Source organism: Ornithodoros turicata, unplaced genomic scaffold, assembly GCF_037126465.1.
Source record: "Ornithodoros turicata isolate Travis unplaced genomic scaffold, ASM3712646v1 Chromosome48, whole genome shotgun sequence".
Lineage (NCBI taxonomy): Eukaryota > Metazoa > Arthropoda > Arachnida > Ixodida > Argasidae > Ornithodoros > Ornithodoros turicata.
The window spans coordinates 532,011-546,108 of NW_026999378.1; positions in this window are offsets into that span (position 1 = coordinate 532,011).

Sequence of the window (14,098 nt, forward strand, 5' to 3'; positions counted from 1 at the left end):
GCCGCGGGGTCGATGTTTAGTGACGCAAGTTTGTATAGAAGTCGAGAGTGAGGAACGGTGTCAAAGGCTTTTGTAAAAAAAATCGCGTCTGTATGACCCCTGTTGTCAAGTGACATTTGAATGTCATGGACAAACTCGACCAGCTGGGTTTGACAAGAGAACCCCTTTCTGAAACCATGCTGGTATTTAGAAAAGAAGTTAATGCGTTCGAGGTGCTTGGCAATATAAGAGTGAACGATATGCTCCAACAGCTTGCATGGGATGCTGGTCAATGAGATGGGTCTGAAGTTTGAGGGAACAGAAAGATGCCCGCTCTTTGGAATGGGAATGACTTTCGCATGGCGCCAGTCGATTGGAACCACTCCAACTTGTAGACATTGGTTAAAGATAAGGGATAAGAAATGACTAGAAGTATGTCGGGTGCTTTTCAGTATTTTGGAGTTAATCATGTCAAGGCCAAGTGATGACGATGACTTAAGGGACTCTTTGAGCTTTACAATGCCAGCCGGAGAAATGGAAATAGGTGACATAGTTATATCGCTTACAGGATCAGGTGAAGGAAGGTGCAACGTGGTTTCAACAAGAAACACTGAGGCGAAATAACTATTGAGCGTGGCGGGGCTTTCTTCGGCAGGAACATCATCACCAGAGTCATTTTTCAGCTGAATAACAGAATCGTGGGCGGGGCTGATAATTTTCCAAAATGTTTGAGGGTTGCTATTCAGAAGGGCAGGAAGGGTGAATTTGAGGAAAATTTCCTTTGCTTCCTTCATGGCTCTCATACATTCGCTTGAAGCTATCTTGTATACATCCCAAGAAGCTACACTACAACGCATCTTAGCTTTCGGATAAGCTCATGTTTTCTTATTTGTTAACCGCTTTAATTGGCGCGTGTACCACGGAGCACTTTCATATGATCGGATAGTAATCTTTGGCACATAACGCTCGGTTAAGCAGTTTAAGACAGCCTTAAACACTGACCAGTTTTCCTCGAGAGAGCGTGTGTGACATACCTCAGAAAAACTCTCCAGAAAGTTAGAGAGTTCCCGGTTTATGGCATCGTAGTTGCCTCTATTATAGTCTCTTATTTCTATGCTTCTGGATTTGTGTTCAGTTCGAGGGAGGTTTATCAAACTGTGTATAATCCTGTGATCACTAGGACCATCGAGTAACGTAAGTGAAGAAAATAACTCTGGTGATGTTGTAAGCACGAGGTCAGGAATTCTCTCATGCGATTCGCAAATGCGTGTTGGTTCAGTAACCAGTTATTTGAGGTCAAACGTTAAGCACAATTCACAGAACTCAGAGCTACATGAGTTAGGAGCTGTGGGTTGGTAAACGTTACTCCGGTCAGTACCGGATAATTAAAATCACCAAGGAGAACAACTTTATGCGCGGCAGAACTGCGCCGGACAAATGAGAGTGCATCGTGGAGTTTTGTGACAAAACAGCTATCATCGGGGGGTCGGTAACATACACCGACTAGTACCTTCACATATTGTGGCCCAAGCATACACCAAACCATTTCAATGTCACCAGGCAGAGCAATGAGACGCGAACATATTGCACTTTTAATACCGAGCAAAACACCGCCGCCACGCCTGCCAACACGATCATGGCGATACACTGTAAAGTTAGGCAATACTCAGAGCTCTCTACATTTGGTGTTAGCAAAGTTTCTGTTAAGGCAATGATATCAGTTTCGGTTGTACCTAGTAAGGACTGTAATTCATCCCGCTTAGGAAGAATACTACGGATATTCGAAAACAGAACGGACATAGGAATGCACACTGGAGAAATGCGCTGAGAACGCTGTGGTTGCTACACAATGGCGGGGAAATACTGTTCTCTTCTGCATCAGCGGCCAGAGAAGAATGTGAGCGCATAGACTGGACATCGCGGACTTGGTTTCCTGCCTCATCAAAGATGTAGCATTTGTTTCCGATTAGTAACTTGTTAAAGCGAAGGCGGAAAGGTTGCCCTTGCGTGTGCCCAAATGCAATCAATTTCCTCCTGGCATTTCGGACCGACGGCGTAAAGTCTTCGGATACTACTAGTGCAGTACGTTTAAGTTTGTATGCATTTCTCAAGATTGCTTCCTCGGTTTTGTAGCTTGAGAACTTTACAAGAATCGGACTTGTTTTGGATTCTTGGAAACGTCCCACACGGTGCGCCCTTTCAATCTGTTCGGAGTGAACTGTGACACCCAAATTTTCATGGCACATTATCCGCATCTTCTCTTCCGATTTCTTCCACGTTTCATTGCTAGTGTCCGTGATGCAGTGATTTATCCAGACCCCCTACACCCCCCTAACACCCCCCAAATGTTCAGTGACACCCCCTTTTTCATCTGTGTACCCCCTACAGGGGGTGCCATTGCGTTTCAGCTTTAGACACATGTCAGTAATGATATCTTAAGCCACAATGATGTAATTATTATGCCCCCCCCCCCCCAATTTTTTCCTACACCCCTCCATGCTTGCGATTCTGGATAAACCACTGCCGTGATGCCATAAAAAACAAGATTGTCCCTTCTAGACCTGCCTTCGAGGCCGTCAATACGGGTCCTCAAGGTAGCTATCTCCGAAGAAACCGTGGATAAACTACCCTGAGCAGTTGAGTGTGAATTGAATGACAGTTGTGTCCTATTTGGTCCTGTCCTGCCAAGATTACAATATTGTAAGGCTCTGTTTTGACTTCTATGATTGGATGTTCGATTGAAGAGTTTTCTCGAGGTTCTTCTTTAATGTGACACATCACAGCCGCTACACCTGAAGTAGATCAAAACAGGGGAGAAGTATTCACAGTCACATTGCAAGGCTTCAGGTCACGTGATGGCCGCCACCTTTCTGAACCTAGTTATGCTCCACATTTTGCAATTAGGGTTACCGTCAAATGTACTGGCTCAGTGAGTGAAGTAGAAGGAGAGAGCAGCAAATTCGAGAATGGTAAAGGGAAATTGAGAGGTTTGGAGGGGGGAGTCGCACACTTAGATGTGTCTTAGAAGTGAGCCCATATTGTCCGCATTCCCGTTCTGACTCTTGGAAAAACTATGGTGGGCTGAATAAACTATGTCGACGTACCCATCCTCGCACATGTCCACTGTTTGATTATTTTTTGCCAGTAATCATGGTATAAAGTAATTGTTTTGAGGTTGGGGCATAGCAAGGGAAGAACACCACGGGAGCCTGAAATTGCCTGGGAACACGACAGTTGTGGGAGTCATCGAGAATGACACACCACTGCGAGATTTGAACCACCGATCTCTTAATTAATGGTCGAATGCCTTGACCAGTTCCACCACACTGGCATCCGCTTTCCTGCCGACGAGTCCAGAGGCTCCCAGGCAAGTCATTGGAAAGCGGATGCCAGTGTGGTCAAATTGGTCAAGGCTGTCTGCCGGTAACCGTGAGATGCGTGGCTCAAATCCCGCTGCCGCGCGGCTTCAATCCCAAAATTCGCGGTCCCCCACGGGCGCGTTCCGCCACTATGCTCAGACGCTATGCGGGAAGCTGCCATACAGGATGTGAATTCAATGGGAGACTGCGTTTATGCCAATTAACAGCTAAACAGAATAAAAATGTTAAGATGTCGTCGTGTAATACAGAATAACACCATGCAAAGCACCCCTGGAGAAAGGCGCTGGCAGAATATAAACCTAGTGCACCCTGGCCTAATGAATTTAAAGCATTGCGGCTATGAGGATTCCGTAGATTTTTGCACAGGGCCCATGTTTAGACTACGATTTTTCGACAATGACAGTCAAATTCTGGACATGTCATCGCCTATTTTTAGTCAGTACGTCCTCCAGGCCACATACCAACCACGGCAAGATGTGTGAGTGTTAACTCTTTGAAGCACAACAAATTTTACACTGAATTGACTGAGTCGTTTAATGATATAATTTTTATTATGTCCTATGGAACACAAAAATTCAGTTAGAAAAAATATGTGGTATACTGGTTACAGTATACAGGGTGGTCAATGGTGTTGACCACCGTGCAGCAAGGGGCTACAAATCTTCAAAAACTGGTACAGCGCAAACCAGTTTTTTTTTCATGCACAAGACAACACAGCAGGTGATGCACACCCATGTTGAGGAGGGATGAACTTGCTTTTGCGCTGCAGTTAGCGTATTCTCGAGGGATACTTGCGTCGGCTGGTGTTTCGTAGCTGTGATATGGACAGCGGTATCAACGCGTAGTCTCGCTCGTTTGCTGTCGTTTGTTAAAGTGTTTGTTTATCAATCAACCTGTTCGACGGCACTGTCTGTCTGAGACTGATGCGTCTGCTAAGTGGCTTCCGGATGCAGACGAGCTGTCGTCCAGTCTATAAGACGGTAGGTGGGATCCTCGTCACTGTTAGCACCGTCCGAACAGCTTCCCCTGTCTTCGGGGATGTCATGAATTATACTGAGACACCGTGCCTTCGAGCGCACTGACTCACCTGCGAAAAGTAACAATATCCGTTCCGCGTGTTAGTGACCCCGGCTGTAGTTTAGTAACGATCCCACAGCGCACGGATGGGTGTAGATTTAGCAGGAGTACGGTAAGGTCGTTGTTGCCAGACGACACTTGTGAATACGGACGTCCAGTGCGTGTTACGAAATAATATCGGCTTTATGTCATTGTTGCCAGACGACACGCGTGAATACGGACCATACGGACATTAAAAGCAGGCTACGAAATGAATATCTGCTTTTGAAAGGCAGAACAGGGTTATTAGAAGAGTTAAAGCTCCTAGGGCCAACTGTGATGTAAAACAGAAAACTGCTTGCCAAGCAAGAAGTTTACTATGAGAAATAGGCGTATTTTGACGCGTAGATGTCTGGAATACAGCATTTAATATTGAAATGTGCACAATAAAAAACAAATGTGCATAATAAAAAAGCTAAACATGGTCTCTATGTTTTGAGGACTGCCTCACGAATTTTTCCAAGTGAACATTGCACGTTATGCCACATCTCAAAGGACAACCAGATTTTGTAGTATGACAGCTATCGCATACGACCAGTCTGCAAAGAGTTCTACCAATTTATCCACCCAGCAGGATCATTTTCCTACATCCTACATCATTTTTGTCAAACGGTGTCAAAAGTAGTTTTGCCTCGGCATCTTTCTCTGGAAGGTCAACATTTCTCAGGGGTCCTTTCTGACAGTTTGACAAGAGCTGGTAAGGAGCCATTCTTTCGGGTTCTAGTGCGAGGTCTTTGTGCCATTCGTGCCTTCTATGGTACTTGAGGTCTACTTCAAGGAAATACCCCACAGGTCCATCGTCTGGAACATCAAGTACATTAAAGTTTCCGATTTCCTCATCTGTAAGCCATTCAAAATTGGCATAAGGCAAAGGCTCTCTCATAACCGAATCATATAATTCATTAATATGTATGTAGTTCATGATTTGGGTCCGTTTTTTGAGGTCATACGGCTCAGTTCCTCGAACATTGCCTGCGGATCTTCTCAAGCACATTGTGTGACACCTCTCAAAGGCTCCTCTCAATTAAAAGGTATCGGAGTCATGAATCAGATCGAGCTGAGTTTTTGCTCATTTTTAATGCACATGACATAGTCAGTCCTGACAGGGGTGCAAAGCGAAGGGGTTCTATTGTGTGAATGCTAAGCGTCCACCTACAAAAAGCTTTGAATAGATCAGCCAAGAGTAGCATGTCTGTCAGCAGGTACAAATTCTCCCAATCTATTGAGTGTGAACTTTGAAAAATTGTTTCAGCATGCTGGTATTCTTCCTCGCTCACATGTATTCCATGCAAAGTGTTGTAAAATTGTGTTCAAGGCGGCAGAGAGAGCGTGTCGTAAGTCCTAAAAGTGCTGGCATAACTGTAACAGAGCACTTCTTTTCGACTAGCTTAGAAAGCTCGTCATTCAGAAAAAGTTGACGGAAGCGGTGAAAATTGTATTCAGCATTGTCGTGTAAGTTGTTAACTAATGTTTCGAGGCTCGCGTTCAGGAAATTTATAATATCCAGAAACCTGTATGAACGTATCAATTGCTTTGAATTTTTGACAGCTGGTTGTTTACCTTTTATGTTTGGCCAATCAAGCAAGTGAATGTGAGACAAAATGAGGCTTAAATCTTAGTTGGCATAGTGAGCAATAATCAGTATTCTTGAAGGAACTCCGAGTTCTATGTTGCATGGCCCATATAGAGTTTGACGAAATTCCCTGCTCACATGATCGTGGCCTCTAACCTTTTGCCGTGTCCGCAAAGTTTACAATGAGTGGTTGCTTGATGTCTGCATTCACCCCCTTGCTCATTTCTAACGGTGCTACTTCGATTCCAAAATCTCATCATGCTGTTTTCGCAAAAGCTGCGTAAGCACAGTGACACAATTTGGGGCCAGGTACAGATGCTTCTGCAGTCCACAGGGGGCATGATGTTTTCTTGACCACCTCACATCTTGTATTTCCTCAGAGAAGATGACACCCATGCTGGTCTTGACATGTACCCCCTTCCTCTTCACCATACGTTCAGAATCTTTAGGCTCTTATCCTGTTTCCCTTAAAGTTCCTCCTAAGTTTCAAAAACAAAATATCTATTTAATAGTAACCAAAGCATCACGGTCAGCACTCATGCCTGCTCACATTAGAACAACATATGTGCACCCCATTTGGTAACACGTTTTTTTTACATGGCGAAGACCCACAAGGAGGACATTCCTTTCAGAGCCATAGTTTCCGAGAGAGGCACATGACAGAAGTGTGTTTCGAGCTTTCTAGAGCTGCATTTGTGCAAACTCCAGATAGAAGATCACTTCTTAGTGAAGAACTCGGAACCTGCTCTAGGATTTCTACAGGAAAACCTCTCTGTAGGTATGCACGTGTTTTCCTTAGGCATAGAATAATTGTTTTATTCAATTTCCCAACAAGCCCACTTCCCATTTTCCAATGCTGGCTGCCTTTTAAGTTTCGGCGCAGCGGAGCACCTCCTCTACTCCCTGTTACACCAGTGAAATAGAGCCAGCGCTGCTCGTGGGAGAGAACTCGCAGAAGGCTGGGTGGCTAGTCAAATACCCTGAGTGTTTTTCGATAGCGCTTTTCTTGTTTTTTTCATAGAATCTTTATTCTGGTACTTTATTACTAGACTTCACTGGGTTCTTTTGCAAGAGTACGTTCAGGAGCAGTACGAAAATTCCGAGCAATCGCGAGAGGAAATAAATGCGTGCCGTCTTTCGCATCACGCAACTCTCTCTGTCTGTCGCTTTCTCTGCCAATAGAACAGAAGAATAGGAAACCACAGATCCTGCATATAAAAGCGAGCGTGGGATAATCAGCAGTTAAAGATGACAGCTCAAATGACGGCGATGACAGCTCAATGTTACCTGTGGTTGCACAGGAGGTAAGTGCACCTTTGTGTTTAAATCGCGTTTGAGTAATGCCTCTTTTTCGCTATTTCGTAGGTTCACTCCACGAGTTGGTCGAGTTTCAAATTGGGGGAGGGGCGTTCATGCGTAACATGAGGTCCGATTAGGATTCGTCAATTTTAAAACTCGGGGGAGCTTCACCCGTACTATTCAAAATTGGAAAGGGGCACGAATTCATGGCCAACATGAATTCTGATTAGACTTAATGGAGAGACTAGAATTGGTAGCATTAGACTTAATTGGAATGGTACATCCCCTGCACCAGTCAAAATTGGGAAGGGGAGAGAGAATTCATGTGGAACATCAATTCTGATAAGAGTAAATGGGAAAGATTTGGGGGAACATTTTAATAAGGCTGTATTCAAAATTGAACTCCTTCTTTCGTTTTTTTGTCAGATTATTTTAAAACGGGGGGAGAATTCGTGCATAACACGAATTTCATTAGTGTCCATGTTGATCATGCAAAATTGGGAAGTTCCTAGAGGGCGAATTATTTCAAATTGGGGTTAAATTAAATCCTTCTTTAGTTTTTCGTCTGGTTGTCATCGTCGACGACATATGTGACATCGCAACGACATCGAGAAAGACATGGCGCGGGGTCCAAAGTACAGACGACACCGTCGCAATGCGAGGAGGAGAAGGCTCTCTGGTCCTGCGGCGATGGAACGAAAGCCCACGAGGGACATCCATCCATGGCGTGAGCCGTAAAAAAAATGTAAGTAGACCAGCTCTGCTCTGTGCTAGTGTTTTCTGTATTTGGTATTGTTTTTCAGGGAACGATAGCCGCATATCACGAAACACACGGGGATTCCTCCCAACGAGCAACCTCTCTGATAGCCCAACTACCTGTCTGTATAGCAGTACGACCCCTCTTTGTGCAGCATCGGACAAAAGAGCCCATGAACGTGCTTGTGAATCGAGTGCCCGTGGAACAAAGCGCAGGCATCTATCGATCAACTTCAGTCAGGTCAGTTAAATCTCTCACGGACCTACAATCAGACAACAACGTGAGAGTGTTCAGGGTTTATTCTCCCAGTTCCAAGTCCAGGCTCGAACTGCCAGTTTGTTCCTCTGTTCTCTTCCTCGTCACCTCGCCACGAGCAGTCCGTCGATGCCACTGCCTCGTCGTCGATGCTGTTCGCCGGAGCTGACAACACGACACCTCCCTCCATTCGAGTATGAAACCGTGTCCACGTTTCATGCGTGCTGATGAAGGCTGGCGAATACACATGAGGCGACACGAGACCCTGCGGACTTAGAGGCGACATGACCCTGAACCGGTTAGCACCTCAACTGATACGTTCCACGAACGACCAGTATATAATGTAAATTCACCCCATAAAGTTAAACCCCCAGAAGCAAAAAGCAAAGCACAGTTAACGTTACCGGCCTCGTTGGCTCAGTTGGCTGCGTGTTCGCCTTCTGAGCCCGAGATCGCGGGTTCGAACCCGGCCGAGGACGCCCGCAACTTGGTGGCAGGGTACAAGTTGCTTAGACACGCCGTCTTCCGCGAGGGACGTTAAATACGGGGTGCCGTGTGATTAGCTTTCATCGCACGTTAAAGAACCCTCAGGTGGGCAAAAGCAATCCATAGGCCGACCGCTGTGGCGTCGCTCATGATCTCAGTTGTCTCGCGACGTAAACACCCAATTATTGTTATTACAGTTAACGTTAACGCTAAACTAAAATCCCGCAACCGTCCCGAGCAGGGAGCACACGTTATTTCCCACAATTAAACCCTCGACCATTGCATATATTTCTCCAACCCTCGGCAGGATCATGTGCATGACCTGACAAGAAATCGGCAGCTACATTATCCTTTCCCCGAATACCCAAGTGTCCAGCCGCCCGGGCGCCCGCACAACTGCGCACGCCTCGCGCTCGATCGTCGCCCACCTAAAACTGCCTGAGCCTGGTAATGGAGTGTTTCTGTCCTTCCAGACCTATTCCCTCTCTAAAGTAGTTGTAGTCAACCTGCACGTCTGACTGCTTGTGGACATGAAATATCTCCGAACTCAAATGTACCGACATGCTTCCGTCCAACCACCTGACGATCCTGGCATTACCCCGCGGCCTTCGAGTTTTCATCGTGCAGTTGTCACAACGCCACCGTACCGTATTTCCAAGCTTGAGCCTAGCTCGTTCCTTGTCCAGTACTTCGTATCCTTCAGCTGCTTTGACGTACCGCCGCTGGTCGTACGCTTTTGCATCCAGACTCAGGAAATCGGGAGGCCTCACCAAGCGGACGATTTCCCAAGTTGGTCATAATTTTAGAAACCACTATATCAGTCATCATTTCTGAAACCGATTCTGCAGCTTCGTCGTTCGTAATCGTCACAGTTTGGTCCCTTCTACCCCCTCGTCTCGTATCATCCGTACCTTGTCTTCGCTGTCTTCCACGCCCGACTGCAAGCCGCGATTCGTGGAAGATGGCTCTTTCTCGTCGCCTGAACCTAATACATTGAGCCTGACATCGCTGCTATGAAACATGCGACGTTTCTGTGGACAGTAGTCTGAAACATCGAACTGATCCGAGAGTCCTGTACACCCGCCCTCTACCCCTACGCTGTTTACTCCAACCATTACGGTGTCGCCTTCTATCCTTGGCTCCTCCGCGTTTGCCGCTTCGACGCTTTCCAATTCTACGCACTCAATCATCGTGGCCATCCCTTCACCTGCATCCACCTGGCGTTCTATCACAACCATCTCCTCCGCTTCCAATTTGGCCCCTCGGACAACCCTGCTGAGCTCCTCGTAATCTTGCGGCGTGATCAGAGCACCAACGTCTTCCGACAACTCACTGGTAACCGCACACAAGATCCTGGATTGATGAGAAACTCCCACTGCCCCATTCTCCCCTTTCAGCGCGATATCCAAATATCGCAGTTCTGCCTCACCCGGAGCCCGGAAAGCACCCTTTAACTGTACAACAACCCTCGCTTGGGCCAAACGCTTCGCTGGTACATCTCTCGGGTGCACCACCGTTACATCCGCGCCCGAGTCTACTCTGGCTGTAACCGTTCTATCTTCTATGGCAATGTCCACCCAGTCCGTACGATCCCGAACTGTTCCGTCTGTACCCTGGAACCCAACCTTTGCGACTAACATCCGTGGACCATCTGCCTTGGATACAGAACGTTGCCCCTCCGATCGCCGCTGAAGCTCCGGGCAAGCCCTACGCATGTGGCCGGACCTCCATCACTGGAAACAGCGTCTCTGGTTAACAGGTCCGACGCGGTCATGTGGTATCCCTGTCCGACCTAGCATGGTCATGCGGATAATCTCGCGTGACCCCACCACGTCTTCTCGCGTCAACTAAATCCTGCCACGACTCCTCGAAATTTTCTGCAACAGAAACCAGCTCCTTAGGACGTAGCCACTGATTTACTTCACCCTGCAAGACAAACCTTTGCGTTTCGTCAGACATTTCCTCCTTGAGTCCGTCTGATATCATCAGTTTCCTGAGGTGATCCAGCGTCTGAACGCCTCGACTGTCCAAGTAATACCTGAACAACGTCTCTACCCTAGTGGCAAACTGATTCCATGACTCGTCCGCCATCTTCGTAGCGCCGTTAAATAAACGCTTGTACGTGTTCGCTGTTAGCCTTAGCTCTTCAAGAATTAACGCCTTCAACTGCACATACGTTAGGATTTCTGTGGCCGTCTGGGAAGCCACGAAAGCTCGCATCCGCTCATTCAAGAAAGGGAGAATCACAGCGCCCTGCACAGACTCAGGAATTTCCAGAGAATTACATAACGCGTCAGCGTTACGAAACCATGCTGGCACCAAGGCATCCAGATCGGGCATCGGGGCCAAGGTAGCCCGTAGTTCTGCTGCGTACTCGCCCATGCGCCTTCGCGTACCTCCAGCCGCGCTTTCCCCACGAGCCTGCACCTCTGTCTGCACTCTCGAAAACCTTAACCTTTGCAACTCAATCTGCAACCTAAGCGTCCGTTCGATCCGCCCCCAGATCAGCGGTCGCATTTACCATCTCAAAACTACTCTGCCTCACAGGGTCTCCGCGCATGCTGTCCTGCTCAGGATCGGTCAACCCTTCCATATGTCCAGGAGACAATGGCGTCTGATGTGCCCCTTCCAGCGCGAGATCCCTACCCTGTTCTGCCCTTTCCATTCCCGTCGTCCTCACCATTGACCTGGTCCTTCGGGAGAAAATCAATTGAGGTTCTCTCCCGTCCTTGGACTCGCCACCTGTCCGCCACTGCAATGTTGAGATTTCTGCTGCTACAGCCGATGCCACGCACCCCACGGTGGTTGCCGTTGCCTTAGATCGGTAGGCCAGAAGTCCGGTCCGCCGTGCTGCCCATGCTTCGGAGTGGTCCGAGTAGCGACGTAGGTTGGCCGGAACACTCCGTCCACCTGTTCTGCCCCAGACAACACGGTGACGTCCACTGGATATCCGGCGGATATCCTTGTGGGATAAGTGGGATTTCGCATGGAAATCCTACGATGTCCATTGGATGTCCACTGGACGTCCCGGTGTCCCCCGAATGATGTCCTATTTTTCTCCCGGGGATATCTTGAGGGACAAGGCAGGGATTTGACTGGGCTTTTCTACCCACTATTGCACTATTTCTGGAGGCCATTGCAGGCTAAGTGCTCAGGGATCCAGTTCGCTGCTAGCTAGGGTCGCTAAGGCTCAATATTTGAACCACCTGATATCTACAGTGATGACAGCACACATTACGTAATCATAACATGTTGTATTTCTGCCTCAACAACGGTAATATCACAGGAAGAGAACAGAATACAGGTATGCGGGTCAGAAGAGCATTGCCTGCATAATATATTCAACTAACAAGGTTATCCCACTTAAATTGACTAGATCCAATAGAGATTATGTTGAAATTAAAGGACACACTTTCTCTGCATCTTGCAGTACAGGTAAAATTCATATTGTGGGTCGCAAACTAAGATGTGCCACTATACGATATACTCTCAATACCTCAGAAATGTTTGAGAGCAAAGCATAACGATCCCGATCTGGACGCAAAATAGGCCTCTACCAAAATGTTGCCCGGAACGTACACAAAAAATATGACGATGTATACTTTGAATAAGGCTCGAGATATAAGATAAAACACTTGCATGTGCACGTAAAAAGCCATACACACAATGGGTGTGCACAGGTAAACCTAGCTGGCATTTGCACACGTAACCCGTCTGCTTAAATGACGAACTTCCAGTGGCACACGATGGTGTATTTATGCGTGCGAAAGCTACAAAAATCCTGGAAGCCATACTTGACATTAAAAAATAAGCACTTCAAAAACATCTTCCATAAATTGGAATGGGGCAACATGGCGGTCTCAGGTGAGTTGTATGCTAGTACCACTAGGGGCATTGCTGATGAGCATCCATGTGGGACATCATTTCGATTTCTGCACCGGTAGCTCCCGTAGCGGTACCTGAATACAACTCTCCTGAGGCCGCCATGTTGCCCTATTCTAATGTATGGAAGTCGGGGTTTCCGCACTGTTTATTTTTTTACGCCGGGTATGGCTTCTATGATTTTTTGTAGGTTTCGCACGCATAGATAGGCCATCGTGTGCCACCGGAAGTTCTTTGGGTAAATGGAGAACGAGCTACAAGTGCAAATATCAGTTAGGTATACCTGCACACACCCTGTATAATAACTAGGAATGGCGGCTGACTGCAATGTATAGAAGCACACTTGCTTTCTCGAGCAGATACGAAAGTGCTATAATTCCACATTGTCTAGATATGGCAGTGGACTAGAAATTCACATGAGCTTTTCAGACTAAAATGTTGATAAAAATATAGTGTAAAAGTATACTATAATGCAACACTGGTTTCTATTAAAAACACTACAAAGACGTTACACACACACAAAAAAAAGTAATGTTCGTGTTCAAAGTGACACTGTACTCATGGATGAGAGGCACCAATATGTGGGAGCAAAAAAAGGCACAACTCGATATATCACAGAAAGGAGGTGCATGAAAATAGAGGGATTACCAGTACATGTATTGTACTGCCAATATGGCACAAACTCTCGCACTGTGTCCAACTAACGTGCACTGAGTGCTGAATGGAGAAAAAGGGAGAGAAATGCGAATAGGTTAGAAAACTCAGGACAACCTGTGCTTCCTGTTGCACATAGTTCTCCACCTATGCATATATGGCAAACATTTTTCAGTTTTGTTGGTACACAGTGCATGTGGTCCCCCATCAAACCTGTTACAGAAAAATTACCATTGCTGGCACACCCTGATGAAGTACGACACTTCTCACGTTTTGCCCAAGTTACAGAGAAATTTCTAAGTGTTAAGTTACAGAATTGTGGTCAACTTATGAGATATACCTCATGCAGCCTGTGCACGTGCATTCTAGAGCCATGCGGAGAGCATGAGACATATTTTATGACTACAGGATCTTACCCTATAAAATTCCACCCGCGCTGGCATGCCGTGCTAGGCAATTACTGAATGCACGTGGCGCATTGTGTTGTCTATGTATAAAGCTCATATAAGGACATTCAATCATGGTAAATATCGAAGTGACTGAGCCCAGCAATGCGAAGTTACACGCAAAACCTGCGATTCCCGTAGACAAAACAACCAAGATGGCGGTGTTGCAAAGCGCAGTTCACACGCCACTCCCCAGATGGCGACCTGTCGATTTGGCAGGCAGAGACGTCTCCGATTTACATTATTTCACTACCTTTCAGTATAAGCAGGC